Source organism: Eublepharis macularius, chromosome 10 (genome assembly GCF_028583425.1).
Source record: "Eublepharis macularius isolate TG4126 chromosome 10, MPM_Emac_v1.0, whole genome shotgun sequence".
Taxonomy (NCBI): Eukaryota; Metazoa; Chordata; class Lepidosauria; order Squamata; family Eublepharidae; genus Eublepharis; species Eublepharis macularius.
This window is the reverse complement of record NC_072799.1, coordinates 29,109,661-29,130,917: the sequence shown is the minus strand read 5'-3', so window position 1 is coordinate 29,130,917 and position 21,257 is coordinate 29,109,661.

Below are 21,257 nucleotides of genomic sequence, written 5' to 3'. Positions count from 1 at the left end.
AATAGATATATAGCTCGTAAGTGATTTTTTAAAAATAAAAGATTGCGAATAGAGAGATGAGTATTTTGCAAGATCTGACTTGTTTTTCACTCGTATTATTTCCTTTCCACTTTTCAAAATGTTGGTATCTTAAATATTATCTATGTATATATGAAAAAATGTACACCTATTTGCATATAAAGGCCATCAAACAGGAAATACTTATTCAAGAACCTGATGGTGATTGTCTGGTGGAAACCTGGCAGAGCACCTGCTTGGCATATGGAAGATTCCAGGTTTAGTTCCAGGCATCTCCAGTTTAAAGGATCAGGTAGTGGATGATGCAAAATAACCCTGCTTGAGATCCTGGAGATGCACAGCCAATCAGAGTAGAGTAGACAATACTAACCTTGATAGACCAATGGTCTGGAGCTGGCAACCCTAGCCTGAGCTGACCCAGAACTGGCAGGAAGAGGCCAGCATCGACAGGGCAAACTGATGCAATGCAATAACACCAACATTACAATGTTATAACATCATTAAGTATTCTTTTTAAAAAGGTGTGTCTTGGGAAAGGTTTGGAAAAGGGGGAGGGAGGAGCTGAGAGGAGGATGGAGAGACCAATCAGTGAGAGGTGGCCTGCAGTGGGAGGGAGGAGGACAGAATGGAGGGTGGAGGAAACAAAACCGAAAGGAAAATTCTGCACAATTGAAAAAGCCGACTCAAAACTGCATCCTGAAAAACTCCTCGGAAAAACGCACATGCAGAAAATTTGGAGAGAAACCATGAAAATACTGCATTGAGATCTGAAAGGGGAGTTAAGTGTTCACAATTCAGAAGAAAATCCAAAGCAGCTTGGGGTCAGAACTGAGTCATTAATTACCCATGCAGAAAAGGCCTAAGAAAGAAAGTGCAGGAGAGGAGTAGTGAGCCATGTCTTTTCCTGCCTGACCTCACCTGTGTCCATTACCCCAAATATTTTTTCCATGCAAAACTCATCCTTGGTAATGTGTACAGGAAACAGCCAAGTATTTGCTGGCCTGGAAAGCTAGAACCTTCAATTATGTTTCTCAGCTAAATAATAGCCGGCTTCCCATGTTATCTGGCAATTGCTTTGCTACTATATCAAATCCCTTTCAAACTCAATTCTCTCCCATTCGCTTCAAGGGTGCAATTGAGACCATATGTGAGCAATCAGCAGAGACTATTTCATCAGTGACCCTGCATGGATCTAAACCGTTGCTTCCCTGATTGTCTGTCCACACCTGCCATTGGAAGCATGGCTAAAGCTGTATGAGTGCTACATCTCTTGCCAGCAGGATGGAAGGAATGAGTAGCTGGAATGACATTTTTTTGGGAAAGCCACAACATACTTTCGTCATCCACAGCTCAATAAAGACAACTAGTGCTGCTAGTTCAATCTATATACAGCACATGTATGGAAAGCTGGATTTGATTTCAATGGTAGAATGAAACTGGTGTGAAGAACTTTAACAATTTGAGATATGCAGATGACACTACAGTACTGGCAGAAAATAGTGAAGCCTTGAAATGCCTATTGAGGAAGGTTAAGAGAAGAAAGTGTTAAAGTAGGATTACTTACAGCTGAAAATCAAGAAGACAAAATTAACTATTACTGATAGTTTTAACTATCAAAATTAACTATTACACAACTTTAAGGTTGACAATGAAGAAATTGAAATTGTTAAAGATTTTCTATTCCTTGATTATTCATCAACCAAAAAGGAGACTGCAACTAAGAAATCAGAAGGATTGAGACTTGGAAAGGCAGCTGTGAAGGAATTAGTAAGGAAGTGTAGCTAGCGACCAACATCAAAATAATTCATACTGTGGTATTCCCCATTACTATGTATGGATGTGAAAGTTGGTCAGTGAAGAAAGCAAGCAAGAAGAAAATTGATTCATTTGAAATATGGTGTTGGAGGAGAGTTTTACAGATACCATAGATCGCCAAAAAGACAAATAAGTGGGTTCTAGATTAAATCAAACCTTAATTTTCCTGAGAAGTTAAAATGACCAAACTGAGGCTGTTGTACTTCATGAGAAGACAAGACTCACCAGAAAAGACAATCGTACTAGAAAAAGTTGAAGGTAGCAGGAAAAGAGGAAGATCTAACATGGGATGGATCGACTCAGTAAAGAAGCCATGGCTTTCAGTTTGCAAGACCTGAACAAGGCTGTCAATGATAGCCTTGGACATTTTGGAGGTCATTAATTCATAAAGTTTCCATAGATTGGAAACAAGTTGACAGCACATACATACATGGTTGCTAGTGCTTACAATGAAGGATAGCAGCTGGAAAGAATTGGCTGTTTGGTTATCTTAACTTCCATGAGCATTCATTCTGGGGTTGAAATTTTCTTTTTTGACAAAACTTGTCAACAAAGAGAGGGACAATCTGCAAGCTTCAAAAAATCTCTTTTTTAAAAAAATATTTTTTATCCAAGTTCTGAACATTAAACTCTACTCTCAGGGTCAAGGCATTATATCAAAGAATAAGAAAGCCCAAAGAGGCTTTTTTCAAGACTCCAGGTGATGGTGCCCAGCACACCCTTGAGAATGTTCTCTTGGACCACATTCAGGAAAGTTTTCTAAGAGCGGAACTACAAGTGACGAATGACACAGGTTGGACACTTGTCAGCTTCCCTCAAGTTTTGATGGGAAATGTAGGCAGCTTGGTGGAATGTTGGACAAGTGACAGTTGAAAAGTCCATTGGACAGCAGTCGGAGAGCCAAGCTGCAAGACTAGGATGCCTACATTTCCCATCAAAACTTGAGGGAAGCTGACAAGTGTCCAACCTGTGTCAGGCGTCACTTGTGGTTCCGCTCTAACTCAACTGAACAAAACTTCTGCCAGCCTCCTGTTATAAACCTCCCTCAAAGTCCATGTGGTAGTTAGGTGAGGTTTGGGGTAGGGGCAGACCATATGCTAGAGGAAGCCGTCCCCAGACTATATGAAAGGAAAGTGACTCTAATTTTTGTTCAATCTTTTTAAAGTCCTTAGAAGAGTTTATTTATAAGAAATGTTTGGATGACATTCTTTTTTAAAAATGTTTTGGTTTGATAAGCTGAGTACTTCCTAGCAATCTAAGCATTCAAAGGAGTAATTGAAAAATTAATGTGTTTATATATTTGGCAGTAAAACGTCTTATGCTGGCAGACTATGAGCTCTATTTGAGTGGGAGTTAATGAGCAAGCACTGAAAGATAATCTTGTTCTATTATAATTTTTTTTTGTACTGTATCCTTTATGCTTAATATTTAACACCGATATCTAGAGGTGGGCATGAACCGGGAACATATTGAACTGTGTGGTTCATGGTTCATTGCGTTTCACAAACCACCAACCATGAAATTTCACAAACTTGCCCCAGTTCTTGAACCGGTTCATTTGGTTCATGAAAATGTCACTTCTGGGACAGCAGAAGGTGACTTCTGGGGCTGCAAAGAGCCCCCCCCCCCCGCCCGTTGCCTAGGAAATTGATTGATCAGCACCAGGCTGTCCGCAGTGACGAACTGAAAAATGAACTAAATGAACCAGCCTATAGTTTGTGGCGGTTCGTCAGAAATGGGCTCTGATGAACCACCAGTTCACAAACCACAAAGTGGCCCAGTTCGTGATGAATTTTGGTTCATATTTCAGTTCATGCCCACCTCTGCTGATATCCAGTGACATATGTACTATAGCTTGAGCAAAGACAATGTATTACATTTATTTCTGGATATATACATACAACTCTGTTATTATTCTGTGGAGGGAGCTGTAGTTAAGGGAACAGCAATTGTTTTTGGATTTTGAATCCCAAATGCTTCAGTGTTTTCACTATACTTTTTACCATGCACAGGAAAAAGCATAGTATTGTCTCAGGGCAGAGTTTAGCTTCTTTAGCCTAAGTAATCTGTTTTTTTAAGAAAAGTTATTTATTTATTTAGATGTTTGTGCCATGCTTTTCTTCCCAAGGGAAGCCCAAAGCAGCTTACAACATTACCCTCCCCCATTTTAGCCTCATAACAACCTTCAAAGTTAGGTTAGTCTGAGAGAAATAATGACTGGCCTGAGGTCACCCAGTGAGCTTCCAAGGCAGCATAAGGATTTGAATATGGATCTCCCAGATCCTAGTCAGATGCCCTAATCACTTCACCACACTGGTTTTATGATGGCATCCCCAGTCTCCTAGCCTTTTTACGTGTGAATGAATCAGGCTTCTGTTGCTACTGGGGCTAATAGCAGCTTGAGGTAGATGAGGGGAAGAGAATGATTTAAAGATGGGAACGTGCTGATGATGAATGCTTGTATAAGAAATTCCAAGTGTTGTGAGGCATCAAACTTTGGCCAGGAGGAATAAGACTGAAAAACTCGAAGGTAGAAGAAGTGATCTTACAAGAAGGTAAAAAAGACATTTCGAAAATATACAAAATACTCTTAAAATGGCATACGGAAGACGAGACAGTCAAATTCCAGATGGTGAAATGGGCAATAAACCTTCATAAAGAAATAACAATGGAATCATGGGAATATTTGTGGAAAAGCACTTTGAAGACTTCAACTTGTACCAATATTAAAGAGAATGTTTACAAAATGATGTATAGGTGGTATTTAACACCTAAGAAGATTGCGCTTGGAAATGCAAACATGTCAGATAAATGCTGGAAATGTAAAAAGCATGAAGGATCATTGTATCATATGTGGTGGACTTGTGAGGTAGCTAAGCAATACTGGGGAGATATAATAGAAATAATTAATGAGGTTTTGCAAACCCAAATAAATAAGAACCCAGAATTGCTGCTACTGAACCTGGGAATGGAAGATGTTCCAAAGCAGTATAGAACATGATTTTACATGATTACAGCAGCAAGACTTTTGTACGCGCAGAAATGGAAAGTGCAAGAAATACCAACTATAGAAGATTGGATTTACAAATTGTTGTACATGGCAGAAATGGACAAAATGACAAGAAAACTGAAAGATCTTGATCCAGGAGAATATATTGCAGACTGGGGGAAATTGAAACAATATTTAGAAAAAAAAATGGGATGTGAAAGGAGGACTGTGGCAGTTTGAGAATTATTAATGTGTGATTTTATAAAGGGGAGAGAGAAGTAACTTTACCATTAAAGGGGAAATTTAGTTATTAATCAATCTAAGCTAATACTAGTATTAAGAAGAATGTATTAAAAATAGATAGGTTAAACAGGGAGATATAGACTGGATACATCAGTAAAATGGAGATATAGAAGAATTTGAATATGCTTAGAATAAGTGATATAATATAGATAAGATTTAGAAAAATTATAGTTAAGAGTAATTTAAATAATAAGATGGGCTAAGGGTTGGAAAGCTGTTGGAAGTCTATAAGGAGGGGGGAAAGGGTGGGGGTTGATATAATTTAGGTAAGATGGGGAATTTGTGTAATATTTTATGTACTCACCAATAAAAATTTCTTAAAAAAAAAAAAACTTTGGCCATTTTGCTACCCCATTTGGCTACATTTTGCAACTAGTGCCTCACTCACGGAATGCTGGCAGCTTCTTCGCGCAATTTCTGACATCACCGTTTCCAAAACAGAGGCAGGCAGTTATGATTCCGTTTTCGTAGTGCCATCAGGCAAAGAAGCCACCACCAGTGTTCCGAGTGGGACGCTATTTTTAGAACGTGAGGAAATGGCCCTTGAATCAATAATTGTCTCAACAGAGGGAAATGGTCTGAGCCTTCTTCATCATTGATCTCTTGTTTTTCATGTGGCAGTGCTGGTGAGTGCGTTTACTCTTGGGGCAGTTGGCAGTTGCAGTGAAGCCTTAACCTGTGTCCATTTCTAACATTGGTAACTTCACTGAGAGCGCTGTATCAGCATCATAATTAAGTGCCATCAAGTCGCAACTGATTTATATTATTTATTTATTTAATTTATTTATGTTATAACATCCACCTTTCTCACTGAGAGTCAAGGCTAGAGATGGGCACGAACTGCATTATGAACTTCAAAAACCCACGAAATTGGCGATCGCGAGATTGCGATCCGGCAGTTCATGATTGTCTACGGCCAACGAACCAGCGTTCAGGAGATGCCTGGTTCGGTGCATTTGGCCATGGTTCGGGAAGCCAGACAGTCAGGCGCCAGCAATCAATTCCCCTGGCAACGGAGCTGGGGGAATGCCTGAACTCTGTCTGCGCTCCTTCTGTCGCCCTGGAAACCCGCATGAAAGCCCAGCTTACCTTGATCGGCAGGTCTTCTTTCCAACCACGGAGCTGCAAAGCGGTTACAAGTTGGGAGAAGACACCCAGGGGAGGGAGAGGGAAGGGGGTGTTCTGTAGCCATGGGCACTCCATTCTCATCCCTGCAAACCCTGATAGGCAGCTCTGATGGCCAAACGCAGACCTCCTGCATTGCTCAATGGGACCTGTGCTTATAAATAGCTGTGGGCTCCCAGGCTGGGTTTCACTTTCAGTGAGCAGTGGAGTGGGATAGAGCTCTTGCTTGCCACTTGCTAGCCTTTGGGGAGAGAGACTGGGAGTATAATTGAGCTTGGATTTTTGTGGGAGTTTCCTGGGGGGCTTGGATTGGAGAGAGTATTACTCTAAGATCCCTTTTGCAATCTTGTCCAAACTTGGGTGATGGCTGTAGGAGAGCCTGCAAAAGACTCCCCGGGAATATGGGCTCTCTAAGTGCCATGGGGGCCATTCCGCACCCAACGAACCACGAACCAGTTCGGCAACGGAAAATGTTCGTTGTGGTTTGCGATCTTGGGAACGTCGTCAGCACCAAACCATGAACCACTGGTTCGTTAAATTTTTTTGGTTCGTGCCCATGTCTAGTCAAGGCAGATTGCATAGTGTGAAATTAGTACAGTCAGTATCAAGGACATTTCAATAAACAATGCCATAGGGTAAATCAATGCAAGTTTACAAAGGCATAGTGTTAGCAAAAATCTGTTATGGGATTGAAGAAATGCTGAAACAAAGCATAAGCAATTCTAGGACTGACATTAGACAACATAGAATTACCCAGTAGGGTCATATTTAAAGCAACAAGTAGTACCTAGGTGCATATACTTAAAGCAACAGGTAATGTGAAAGAAGAGATCCCATTCCCCCAGTGGGGAAGAGGATCCCCTGTTCCATCCTCCACCTCCCGCCATCTCTTACCTGGCCAGCAGGGAGGGGGAGGCACAGGAACAGGCCTCCCAGGCATGCTCCTGGGTGGCATGATGATGTCACTTCCTGGGAGTGATGTCATCGAGCTGCCCTGAGAGCATTCCTGCACTTCACAGTGGGCCAATCTGGGCCCCAAATAGGCCGCCCTTTTGCTGCCAAAATCAGCCTGCTGCAAAGTGCATGCGTCATTGTGTAGACATGAGGGCATGCACACGTATGGGAGCAGTGAAAAAGGTAAACACTGGGTACCTCTCTCCCTCTGGGAGGGTAACGGGACCTGTCATCCTTTTATGTAATGCAACATAGTAACCCCTCATGAGGTTTTCAAAGCAAGAGATGAACAGAGGTGGTTTCTTCTGCATAGCAACCCTGGTCTTCCTTGGTAGTCTCACATCACAGTACTTACCTTGCTTAGCTTCCAAGATGTAATGAGCTTAGCCTAGTCTGGGCTACTCAGGCCACTACAAAGCACAGCAGACCTGAAATTAAATAAATAAACAAACGCTTTCTCCTCCCCAGTCTGTCTGCAGGCCAAGCTGGCTGGGTATCTTCAGGAAGGCAAAGCCAGGCATGTACCACTGCTCCTTTCCTCTCTGCATCCCTGCCTGCTTCCCCTTAAGTGCAAGTAAATGTTTCTTTCTGCTTGCTGCAGGGTATATACAGTCTGGTTGGAGCTACCCTCAGGCCCTCTCAGAGTCAAAACTACCACCACTAAGACTAGGGTTGCCAGGTCCAGGTTGGGAAATTCCTGGAGATTTGGGGGGGGTGGAGCCTGGAGAGGGAGGAGTTTGGGGAAGGGAGGGGCCTCAGTGGGGTATAATGCCATAGATTTCACCCTTCATAGCAGCCATTTTTTTCCAGGGGAATTGATCTCTGTTGCCTGGAGATCAGTTGTAATTCTGGGAGATCTCCAGCTACCACCTTGAGGCTGTAAAAAAATAGAGGCTGCTCCTGTACTAAGCTGGTAGGTAAAAAGAGAAAAAATTCACAGGAGTAATGAGGCAATATATAACAAGTTAAAGGCTGTATAAAGCTTCATAATCTAGTGCAATATGCTACAATAAGTTTCATACATTATATCACAATTTGAAACAAGATATATTATATAGGTCTTCAGAATGACCCAGGTATAATACAAAAGTTTCAGAGTCCAGACAGTACAATATCCATATATCTTCTTTGTAAGTTTCCAAAAGCAAAGTGTCTTTCTTCAGAGTGAAGTAACAATGTATCTTTCCTGTAAATTTCTAAAGTAAATTTCCTGGATGAAAAAACAGTATCCAAATCCGTTCTCCTCCTCTTCACAGACTCCTCCTTGATGTCTGTGAGAGATCAGAATGCGGTAAAGTTTAAAGGAGTATCTAAGGGCCCAATCTAAGGGCCGGCTGAAAAGCTGAAAAGCTTAGATTTCGTCCCTTTGTCTTGCTTCATCAGGGGTGTGATACTCCACTGCAATACACAATTATACCATATACATAACCTTTGTCATGCCATACAATAGCAACCCACTTAAACACAAAGTTTTAGAAACTAACCTGTAATTGATGGTTGTTGTGGGTTTTCCCGACTGTGACACTGAGAGATCTCTGTCTTTCGGTGCTACACCTCTGAAGATGCCAGCCACAGCTGCTGGCGAAACGTCAGGAACTACAATTCCAAGACCACGGCAATACAGCCCGGAAAACCCACAACAACCATCATTCTCCGGCTGTGAAAGCCTTCGACAATAACCTGTAATTCTCATGTAAAAAAATTTACTTTCTCCTATACGCTTGCTTCACCTGGAGACTGGCAACCCTAACTAAGACTCCTGTCTGGCAACCCATCAAAATTGTTTTTCCTCCTCCCAGGAACTTGCAGTAGTGAAGATGAACAGCAATAAATCTAGTTTTTCACTGATCAAAGAAATTGGACCCATTGGAATTTTTCCTTCTACAACTTTAAAGTTACAGAGGCCTCTTGAGGTCGAGGCCTGCATTTGAAATAAAACACAAACTACCTTCTTAAGAAAGCACTGAGAAATTGTGGACAGTTAAAGCAGCGGTAGATGTTGTTCTGAATTTTATTTTTGTTCTTCAGATGCAGCTGTGCCATTTGAAGAGCACATTAGCTATCCTGCATACCTTTTGTTCTCAGGGGTCTCCTCTGCTGACCTTTCGAAATGAAACCATTCCAAAAGGGTCCACCTCCAGGCAGCTAAATTTGCCTATGACTCACCTAATTCTCACCAGCAAGTCACTGAAAGTGGTTTGTATAATGACAGAACATGTTATCTTATTTCCCTAGCGTTGCACCTTAGGCACAATTTGATCTTCATGTAGGAGACAGATGGATTTGTAACTTCGTGCGATGAAATGTCAACTTGTGATTCAAATCTGTTTATAGCTTAGCAGGGTCCTCTGTACTTGCATTTGCGTCTTCTTCCCCAAAATAAATGTAGCATTTGCCACTGAAGATAGTAAATTGCACATGTGTAATAATATTAAGTTGGGAAATAAAACATCTGGTGCAGAAGATTGCCTTTAAAAAAAGGCACATCACTTTAATTCAACTCACTATTTGTTTCCATACACTGTTCATTTTTCGTAAAACTTATTTTACGTTTTTTAAAATGTTGTATTTTGCATTGATTGACATATATAATAGTTCAATAACTGGTTGTGTTAGCTAGTGCTGACAGCTCTCTCATTACTCATCCTATCACTTTTGAGAATGAACTCCGGAAGCTACGCACCTTCCACTTCCTCCTGAAACTGTGGCCTTCTTGACATTGTGGTGGTAGGTCTGTGCTTGGACTATACCGCTTAATGAAACAGGTTGAGTTTCACATGATGGAATGGGCCTTTTGGAAATAGAAACATCTCTACATATAAAAAAAATAGCTAGTCAGGGAAAAATCCAAGCAAGAACTCATTTTCCTGACATCTGCTTTTTATGTGGCGGGACTATTTTGTATGGAAGAAGTAACAGTTGATCCTGTGAGGCCCTACTGGAAATCTGAAGTGCTACAATCTAATCTTAAATTTACCCCATTAGAGCCAAACTAGATACTGGGTGAGCATTTTCTGTAAGTAAATAAGCCTTGTACCGAGAGCCATTTCCCTAACTTCAAATAGCCCCCTGGATCTGCTGCTACTCCTTTACCAGGAAAAAAAATTCTAACATGTCACAGATTACCAAAAAAGGCAAATATCTCGGGGGGTTATTTGAAATCAAGAAGAAGGTTCATGGATAAACAGCACCCTCCATCATACTCCAAGGCCTTGATTTGAATTGGCTTCCCTGCAGTAAATAACACCAGGTAAGCAATTAAAAGATCCCCCAGTGCCTTAGTGATAACTAGGCCAAAATCTGAGGGAAGCTGCTGTTTGCTTTATCTATTTCAAGCAACTGAGCAGTGATGGATGTGAAGAGAGGGAGGAACTACTTCAGCTACAATGAAGAGAAGGAGAATGTACCCCCATTCACAGGGCTTTTTTTCTGGGAAAAGAGGTGGTGGAACTCAGTGGGTTGCCCTCAGAGAAAATGGTCACATGGCTGGTGGCCCCACCCCCTGATCTCCAGACAGAGGGGAGTTGAGATTGCCCTCCGCGCCGCCAAGCGGCACAGAGGGCAATCTAAACTCCGTCTGGAGATTAAGAGGTGGGGGCACCAGCCATGTGACCATTTTCAAGAGGTTCTGGAACTCCGTTCCCCCGTGTTCCCCCTGAAAAAAAGCCCTGCCCATTCACCTCTCCCTGTGGGCAGCAGCAATTACGTTTTATTTATTTAAATATTTAAACCCCCACGTTTCCCATCATCAAACGATGGCTCAAGGTGGAGATTGGACCTGAAGAAGTCAGGACAATGAATAGGCAGGATCAAGGAGGGAGACCTATTCAGGAAAAGGAGGTTGCACTGACAGCATCTTGCCCCAAAGTATTACCCTGTCCACTTTAAATAATTGAAAAAATAATCCAGATCTGAAATACATTCATCTGCTCCTAGGAATGCGTGGATAATAGTGTCTCATGGTAATTTTTTTATACATTCCAAATATCTGCAGTGTAAAGAAGGACCAACAAGCTTAAATCAGAAGAGCAGGTTACAAAAAAGCAGACACTAGAACTTCATAAATGAAAAGATAAAACTGGACTGGGCTTTAAAAAAAACATGGATATTAGAGTTGGTGAACCTAGCAGTCAAGGGAAGAAGGAGTAGCATATAAAAATGCAGGCAAGGGGTGTATGAAAAGAAATATGTGGAAATTGGCTGCAATATGGGTAGCATGAAGTGCTTATTGAGGATTACCTGGACTTTTTATTTTCTTGTTTATCTCTTTCTCTCCCATATTTTCTTTCCCTCTTTTTTATTTTGTTTTTTCCCCATTCTGATTTTGAGGTTTCCTGCTTATTTAATTTTCTCTTAGTTGCATGTACAGAGGTAGTGTTCACATGTTTAAAAGGCTTGCAAAAATTCATAGCTTTTACTGAGAAGAGTGATGGAAGATTTGAAGTTGCCCTGATTGTGTTGAAAGGGAGGTGGGAACTAAGAAATTAAATAGGGATGAAAAAGCATGCGATAATAACGGGAATCAAGAAAGCATACGTTTTAATGAGCAGTACAAAGTTTACACTTAAATTTCCTTTCTTTCGTAAAAAATGTGTTACTTGAGCATGTTGAGTTGGTATACAGATTAAATACTTTAATGTGCTTTATAATTATGCTCAGATCCCTCAGAAGTCCTGCTGTGAAAACATTAACAAGTTTTCAAAGTGAGCTTTGATTTTTATAGGCCATTTACATTTTTTTCATTCAGGCTTAACAAGTCACTTGTTTTTTCTGGATCCTTGCAGTTCATTGCCCCGTTGTATCCATTGATTTGTGTTTCATAATATTTGAATTATTTCTCCAGTGATGACAAATAATTTAAAATTCATCTGTGCATGTCAATAGCTGAAGCTTCTCTTTTATTTTACGTGATGTTTCTTAGAAATGAATGTCGTTTGTTGCCGTATTGTCGGGCAATTAATTTGCTTTCACTTCACACAGCAACACTATGCAGTATCTCCATCAGGAGTTATTCGGAGTTATTGTAGGGGGGGACATAGGGCTCCCCCCCACCAACGCCAAACTAGATTTAAGATCAGGAGATCTGTGGTGATCTCCTGTGAGTTGATTAGCTTTGATAGGAGCCATATTGGGGTGGTGGGTGATTCAGACAGGGCCCACTATGCTTTGGGGGTGAGTAATTTAGTTCTACCCAATATGAATCAAACTAGATGTGACAGCATCCATGGGTAGGGTTGCCAGGCTCCTTAACCTCCCAGGGGGAGGTTGGATGCCTGGCACTTACCTTGCTGGTGAGAGTGCGCGTGCATATAGTGCGCGTTCCCAGCAAGCATGATGACATCACTTCCAGGAAGTGATGCCATCACACAGCTGCCCTGCGAGCATGCCAGTGCTCCACAGGGTGCCAAATTGGCCCAGATTGGGCCCAATTCAGCAAGATTTGGACCCGAATCAGCCCAGATCAGGCCACTGCAGAGCATGGGAGTAATCTTGCACTCCACAGGGACCCGATCCAGGCTGATTTGCCTGATTCAGGCCTGAATTGGCCCAGATCAGGCTGCTGTGGAGCGTGGGAATGCTCCAGCACTCTGCAGCAGCCCAATCTGGCCCAAAATAGGCCTGAACCGGGCAGCTGCAGCTCACGGGAGTGCACCACCCAGGAGCACACCATATGACCAATGCTGGCCATCTGATAGCAATGCTGAGAGGGAGGGCAGGAAGAGTTACATTAGTGCTTAATTCTTGTGGTCCCTTCTTACATGCCCTGGGTACTTCTGATAGCCACTTTGGGGTCAGGAAGCAATTTTCTCCAGGCACGTTTGGCCAGGGATCCTGGAGGTGTTTTGCCATCTTCTGGGCATGGAGCAGGGGGCACAGCGCGTGTGTGTGAGGAGGGGTAGTTGTGAATTTCCTGCATTGTGCAGGGGGTTGGACTCGATGATCCTGAAGGTACCTTCCAACTCTATGATTCTATGTGCATGTTCATTTACAGGCATTTATCTCTTCTCTGATCTCTCCTGAAACATCTAGTTTGGTCCTTAAGGCTAACATTGCCTCTGTCCATAAATTCATGTGCCCAGATGTGATCCCAGCAGTCTGCTGGGGAGTGGCTATATGAATAGATCTAAGCCTCATCTGAACTATATGGGACCAACTGTATAGAAATAGCTTTCATGAGTTCTTAAAAGGATGGAGCAGGCAAAATACCTGGGTCATGATTAGGGATAGAAATTAGAGTTTCAAGGTTCCTTGGAAGGACCCCCTTCCTTAAACTCATATGTGCATGCTGTGCTTGTGGTTGGTCAAGAGAACCCCTATGAAAGAGATGATCCTTATGCTGCTAGGTATGTATGTATGTGGCCACCTTTTTCCTGAGATGCTCAGGCAGATAAAAATAGAAAAACAATTTGATGAAACATGAAAACCACAGATATAAACTAGTTTAAAAATGCTGTATTGTTCCTTATTTTATTGACACCATTTATATGCTGCCTTTCTGTCCAATTACGGCCACCAAGGCATATGTCCCCATTGGCAGGGTAACATCCTTTTGCAAGTTCAGGCTGTTCCCAGGAATATGTGATATATGAGGTTGTACACTTTATGCAGCAGTCCTGGCTGCTGCAGAAGGCGCGCTGATACTTTGCACAGCCATCAGATAAGTGTGGCTAATGTTCCAGTATTGTTCAGTGTGCTCTGTGTGTGTCAAGAAGCTTTGGCCCAATGAAGGTGTTTATTTGTGTGTGAAGTGTTGTCATGTAGCAGTTGACTTGTGCTGACCCCATAGGGTTTGCAAGGCAAGAGACATTCAGAGGTGGTTTGCCATTGCTACCTCTGCATATGATTCTGGACTTCCTTGGTGGTCTCCCACCCAAGTACTAACCAGGGCTGTCCCTGCTTAGCTTCTGTGATCTGACAAGATTGGGCAAGCCTGAGTTCATATGCACAGATTTAAAGGCAAAAATTCACCTTTGGTATTTTACAGTTTCTGCAAGAATATACCACCACATCACCTACAACCGGGTAACATTCCTCATCTTATTGTTACATGAATTTGTTTACTTATGAATTTATTAAAGTATATATACCTCCTCACCTTTCCTTTGTGGCTCAAGGCATTTCAGTTCACTCTTCTTCTGCTCCCCCACACAAATATTCTCTGTCTGCTATATGGTAACCTGATGTTTGTAAGTTGTTAATGTATGTGAATACCAGTTTAAGATAACCGTATGGATGATTTGGCTGTACTGAATAGAAAATATATATATATATTACGGAGTAGTCCTATGAAGAAACAAAGATACATTGAAAAAGCCATCTTATGCAGTTACTCAGTTTTAAGTTACAGGGCTTAGGCTGGAATTACTCTGTCCAGGATTGCACTGTCAAGTGTTTTGGAACTGTACAGAAAGTGACATTTTCTTCTTCAGTATTGTTTCTTTCCAGTTTGCCTTTAAATGGAAAATGCTACAATGGAATTCTCCTGTGCTTTTGGAAAACAGCAAAAAGTTTTACAGCTTTAAATGTTTTCCTGTCAATTTGGTTATGATTTCAAGGTTGTACATAGTTACAGTGAATTAAAATGGATGCTGTTAAACACACAAACGTCTCAAACTTTGAAAGTGTGACCTTGTTACATGCAACAACAGCATTTCCTTGCATTTGTTCTTCTGATGATTCTTTTCCACTTGGATGAAAATGGTATGAGGCTACAGAAATGGATATGAACATACAAAGTAGGTCTTTTTAAAAAAAAGTTCTTCTGAACCTGGGCTATTGCCAAATTTATTTTCTTTGAATAACAAAAAGTAGTGACATATATCACAGACTTGAAACACCTGACCTTCAGTAGATGTCTCTTCAGAGCTTTCCACTAGTTTGATTTGACCTTTAAGAAGCCATTAGAACTAGCCAACTTCTTTTTGTAGGTCCCTGGATAGTTCCTGAAAGCAAGGCTTGCAAGTTGTCGTTATGATCTGCTTCTGGAAAAAAAAACATTTCTTATTTTATGTGGAAGCACCTTTTATTATTGTATGGGGACTGAAGGAGCTGACCAAGGTACTGATAAACCCTGTCAGCAACAGGTAATATTATAAAAAGCCTAATTTATTATCTGAACTACCAGCCAAGGTGTTCCCAATCATTTGGATAACTGGGAGGGTTGTTTCCACAGAAGTTATTAAACTGACCTGAAACCGTCTTGGAGACACATCATGAATTTGGCTGACTAGTTGTTGTTGCTCTTAAAATATTAATTTAAAAAAACCTGATTTCTGTGTTACAGTATAAAAGGTTGCTGAGACTAGAAAGCGAATATTCTTTTTAAATACCACAGGAAACCCATTGACAAGCCATGTGAACTCTTCTGTTTCCCACATAACAACAACAACAACAACAACAACATTTGATTTATATAATAACATTATATTTATATACTATCCTTCAGGACAACTTAACACCCCTCAGAGTGGTTTACAAAGTATGTTATTATTATCCCCACAACAGACACTCTGTGAGGTATGTGGGACAGAGTTAGCTCTAAGAGAGCTGTGATTGACCCAAACTCACCCAGGGGAACAGCAAACAGGGTGAAAAATAGATGCAAAAGCAATTTTCCATTTTGAGCTGGAACTGTAACCTTCCAGTAGAGTTTTCACATCGAGAACGGTTTGCTATCCAAAGTTCAGGTGTCACAGGAGAACAGTAAGTGGACCAATGACCAGAGAGCCATCACAGACCTCAGCCCAAATCCTCTGTACAACCCTTTTGTTTCCTCCTCAGAAGAAGTGCTTTTCACCATACCCCTCCCTCAGTGTCTGACAGCTGAAAAGAGAATACCTTTGGGATTCTTCAGAGGAGCAAATGGTTCTTAGTCTGAGAAAACAGGCTGTTTCTCAGCAGGAAGGAGAAAAGCATGTTCTTCCCAGAGTTCTTTTTTGCAACTCTAATTTTGAATTATGCCGTCCATAAAAGTGCAGGGTTTTTTAATATAAAAAGTGGTTAGTGATGTGTGATCACTACTCTGCTTGAATCACCACTTGATCACAAATTGCAAGCAGCATCCCAGAACGATCAGAAATATTTTTTTTTCTTTTTAATGAGCACTCCAAATTAGTTACAGTGCAATACAAATATTTTGCACGGCTATCTTTGTCCTCCTTCTCCAGACAGCCCAATGTACCCGGTACAGACAAACATTAATCTAGGAAAGAAATACTTTCTTGGTTATTTCAGTCTTGCTGAGAAGTGAATGGCTAGATGTTTGGTTTCTCTAGAGTTCCACCTGTCTCACTCCCAAAGCTGTGTGTTTATTGAGTGCTCAAGACTGCAAATATTTGGTGGTAACAGATGCCTGGAAACTTCCCTGGGATCCGGTAAGTTCTGAGCATGTAATACCATGAAGTGCCATTTAATGCACAGGCATAAAAGCAGTGCATACGCTCCAAATACAGCCAGTTTCAAAGTATGCATGACCTACTCATGATGATGATTCTGGAACATAAGTAATCCCAGCAATGCAATAAATTGTGAGAAGGTATCAACAACAGCCAGGTGCTGTGTTGAATGTCACTAAATGCACAGGTGTAAAACCACTCAAAAGAGTGCTCATTTTTAAAAATTGTAAAGAAGTCCTTAAAGTGAGTTTACCGGGTGCTTGATTCAAGAGAAAACAGGTGTTACAAGCAGGGCTTACCTTTATTTTTGAACACAACGTTTGCAAAGATCATGGCATCATTGGAATTGATTCTACATTATACTGCTAGTTAATCTGTGATATCCGTCATGCAGTATGCATGCTTTGCATTCTTGTTACCCAGGTGGAGAACCCAGCACTTATCCATGTTAAATCGCTTCTTACTCAAATCTGTCCACTTTCCCAGTGTGTTCAGATCTCATTGAATTCTATCCTTTCCTTTTTTAAAAAAAATATTTTATTAAGAATTTTCAATTATTTACACAGGGGAGTGGTGCAATAATACTGCAAAGTGATATTCTTATATAACTTGATTATACATCCAATATAATAACTAATACAAGTTTCATGATATAATATACTTGGTTATCAAATTCAGCTTAAGATATATGTCTTTCCATCTGTCTACAAAAGTTTTGTTATTTTCTAAATTCAGAAATGAGGTAAGTCTGTCCATTTCTATACAATGTAACAACTTCTCTATTAATTTTTTCTCATCAGGTACACACTTTTGTTTCCAGACCTGTGCATATACCAGTCTTGCAGCAGTAATAATATGTTGCAATAAGTATTTTTGTTCCTTTGGAAACTTGCTATCAAACATAGACAATAAAAATATCGTGGGATCTAGGGTAATATGCAAATCCAACATTTTCTTTATGAACAATGAGACCATATTCCAGAATTCCTTAGCTTTTTTACATGTCCACCAAGAATGAAAAAAGGTACCTCTTTCTACACCACATTTCCAACATCTAAATTCTATCCTTTCCTTCAAGGGTGTTTGCTGCTCCTCCCAGCTTGGTGTCATCTGCAAATTCAATAAGTAATCCTTTCACACCCTCATCCAGAGCAGGATATCAGGAAATCAAGGGACGCATGAGTTCTGTATTTTCATTGTGACTCCAGGAAGTCCCTGAGATATAAATTGGGCACATTTTACAAACTGATAGCATAAACATGAGAATCAGCTGTGTAGCAACTCTAGCTTTTCCAAACAGAAAGCAATTCTCTTCATTTAAAAAGCACTATTCTATCACCTGCATTAACCAAATGGCAACGAACAGAGAAAATGAACGGAAACAAGTGAGTTGATCATGACAAAGTAACTGCAAAATAATCACATTATTTTCCGAATTGTTTTTTGGATCCCCACCCCACCCTTTAGTAATGGACAGATGCAGAATTTTTCTCAGCATCGACCTTAATTTGGTGGTAAGCAGGTCTATTTTCTGATTTTACCAAAGACTGCTCTCCTGCTGTTACCTTGCAACATGTCTGTATGCTACCTTTCCATCCAACTTAGGGTCCCCAAAGTGTCAAACAATCAACACAATGTTAAAACAGAGATGTGTATAATTTTAAAATATGGAACATAGAAACACAGAGACAGAACCAGGGATGAGGGAAGATGAGAGTTAATAAGGGAATGCCAAACAAAACAAAAAAGTCTTCATCACAGATGAAACCAGAGACCAGTACCTAGATAAATGCAGGGTTTAAATTGCATGTTATATGTAACTTGTAAAGAACAATCAAGTTTGGTGTAGTGGTTAAGAGCGGCAGGACTCTAATCTGGAGAGTCAGGTTTGATTCCCCACTCCTCCGCTTGAAGTCAATTGGGTGACCTTGGGTCAGTCGCAGCTCTCTCAGAGCTCTCTCAGCCCCACTCACCTCACAGAGTGATTGTCATGAGGATAATAATAACACTTTGTAAACCACTCTGAGTGTGGCATTAAGTTGTCCTGAAGGGCAGTATATAAATTGAATGTTATTGTTATTATTAATGTATGCTGTTCACAGATTGTATGTGAGCTCCCTGTGACTTGTGAATGTGGCTTATGCCCTAACAATGCAGTCCTAAGCACCCTTCTAAGCACACTGACATCAGTGGACTTAGAACTGTGTAACTCTGTTTAGGATTGCACCATAAGGTTCTAAACCAAATGATGGCTGTTGAGTTTAAGACATGCTTGCTTTATAAATAGAATTTTTGGGGTTCTAGTTGACCTAGAACCCAGGCTCTTGAGTGCCTGCTGGTTCCAGGTGCAAGGCAACTGGCAGAGGTAACTCAGTGAGAAGAACGGACATCTTACAGATCTGTTTCCCCCTAGCAAGTCTACACACATACAGAAAAACAATTTCAACAAATACACAATGCTAAAATATTGTGAATCTCATCCCTGATTTGTCTGATGAATGCTCATCACTGCTGGGATGGTGGTTCTTCTCTGGCAGCCACAGAGGTAACTTGATCACCTTCCCAATGATAACCTTCCCCCCGCCCCCACTCTTGCTTCAGTGATTTCATAAAGCATTGTCAACATAAAAATTTGTCTTCATACCTGGGCGGGTTAGAAGCTTTTTTAAAAAGGAAAATTCAGATTCTCAGGGAATGGAATTACTTAAGCTCAGAACCAGACTATGTTTGCATGGTCATAGATCCAGAGGAGTTAGCTGTGTTAGTCTGTAGTAGCAAAATAGAAAAGAGGTCAGTAGCACCTACTTTACTGTAGCATAATCTTTACCGTAGCATAAGCTTTCGAGAATCACAGTTCTCTTCGTCAGATACATCTGACGAAGAGAACTGTGATTCTCGAAAGCTTATGCTACAGTAAAGTTGGTTAGTCTTAAAGGTGCTACTGGACTCTTTTCTATGTTCGCGTGAAGTGTCTTGTGTGAGGAAGTATCTCACACTGGTGTGTATCAGGCCACACACTGGGAATATTTAAAAGCGCTCGTGTTTTCTTAAAAGGGGGTGGTGATTTCCACAAACTACAAGAAAATTTTTTAGAAGACTCAGCAGACAGCAGTGGAAGAAGAGAATCAGCAGAATTAGCCAAACAGAAACACACCCTTGAGAAAACTTGTGCCCTTAAGTCTTCCGACGCGCATGGCTAAAGAAAGGCAACTGGTTATTATGTATTTAATTTCCTGCCATATGTTCTGAGGATGTATGTGAAACCAAGCACGGAAAACAAGTTCTGAGGAATGGAAGACATAACTTAGAGGAATTAGAGGAGGAAAAGGGAGGCAGGAGAAACAGTCCTGTTAATGCAGGAGGGGAATGATCCAGCAGCTCTCATCCTCGACAGCTTTCATCTCCATCCCTTGCTCTATTCGTGAATACTCCTTCATTTGCATTAATACTCCTCCTTTCTTTACACTTTTGGCATCAGATCCCTTTTCCCCTTCATTTCTTTTCCCCCAAGAGCTGCTCTCCTTTGATACAAAACTACTCCTATGACTGTACTATCAAATTCTAGCTCTGTTAAGACATCTGCCTTACAAGTATCAAGTTCAAGCAGCTTGAAAAGTTGTTTCCATCTGCACATGATTGCTAACCCCAGGATGCCAGTTTAGATGCCGCTTCAGTCTATTCAGAAACTGAACGGGAACGATGAAACCATCCGAGCCCCAGCAGCCACGCTGTGCCAGCACATCAACGCATCACCTCCATTGTTTCCAAGATCTGCAGCCTTTACTGAGGATGGTGCAGCACTCAGGTGAGCTTGGGAGTGCTTTCCACTTGAGCGCCCTTGAATTTCACAACTGTGTTGTTATGAAAATTGGACGGGGCAAGGCAAAATGACACCTTCCCACTCACCTGTTTTGCTGCTTACCCCAACTTGCTTGTTGCCCCAGTAGACGGATTGAATACCATTTTACTGCTCATTCTCAATGTACAGATGATTCTACCTAGTTTATTTATTTATTTACATCATTTATAGTCCGCCTTTCTCACTGAGACTCAAAGTGGATTACACAGTAGGAGGTTAATACAATCAGTATCAAGTAAGTACATTTCAATACCATACCATAAGGTAAACATATACAAGTTTAAAGACACAGCATTAGCAAGGATCCAAGACACAGTAGAGATACTGAAGCAAAACATAATCCATTCTAGGACTAACATTAGACAGCATGGAGCGATGGTTGTATATAGGAGTACATATTTAAAGCAGCAGATAACATATGAGGCAAAAATGGTGATCAAGTCTATGATCCCCAACTTGTTAGTGAAGCACCTGAGACCCCATCCCTACAATGCAGCCCTCCCATTTGAGTAAAAAGCCTTTTTGAATAGTTCGGATTTGCATCATTTACGGAAAGCCAGGAGAGTGGGGGCTCTTCTGACTTCCTCAGGCAGGTCATTCCACAGGATAGGGGCCACCACAGAGGAAGCCCGTGTACGGGCTGCTTCTGATTTCACCTGTGTGCAGCCTGGTACCTGCAGGAGACCCTGTTCAGATGAGTGAAGCTGCCGTGGATCCCCACTTTGGGGGATTTTGAGAACAGGTAATGGGTGCCACAACAATATGGCTGTCAAGGTGGGAGGGGGTGGCAGAAAAGTTG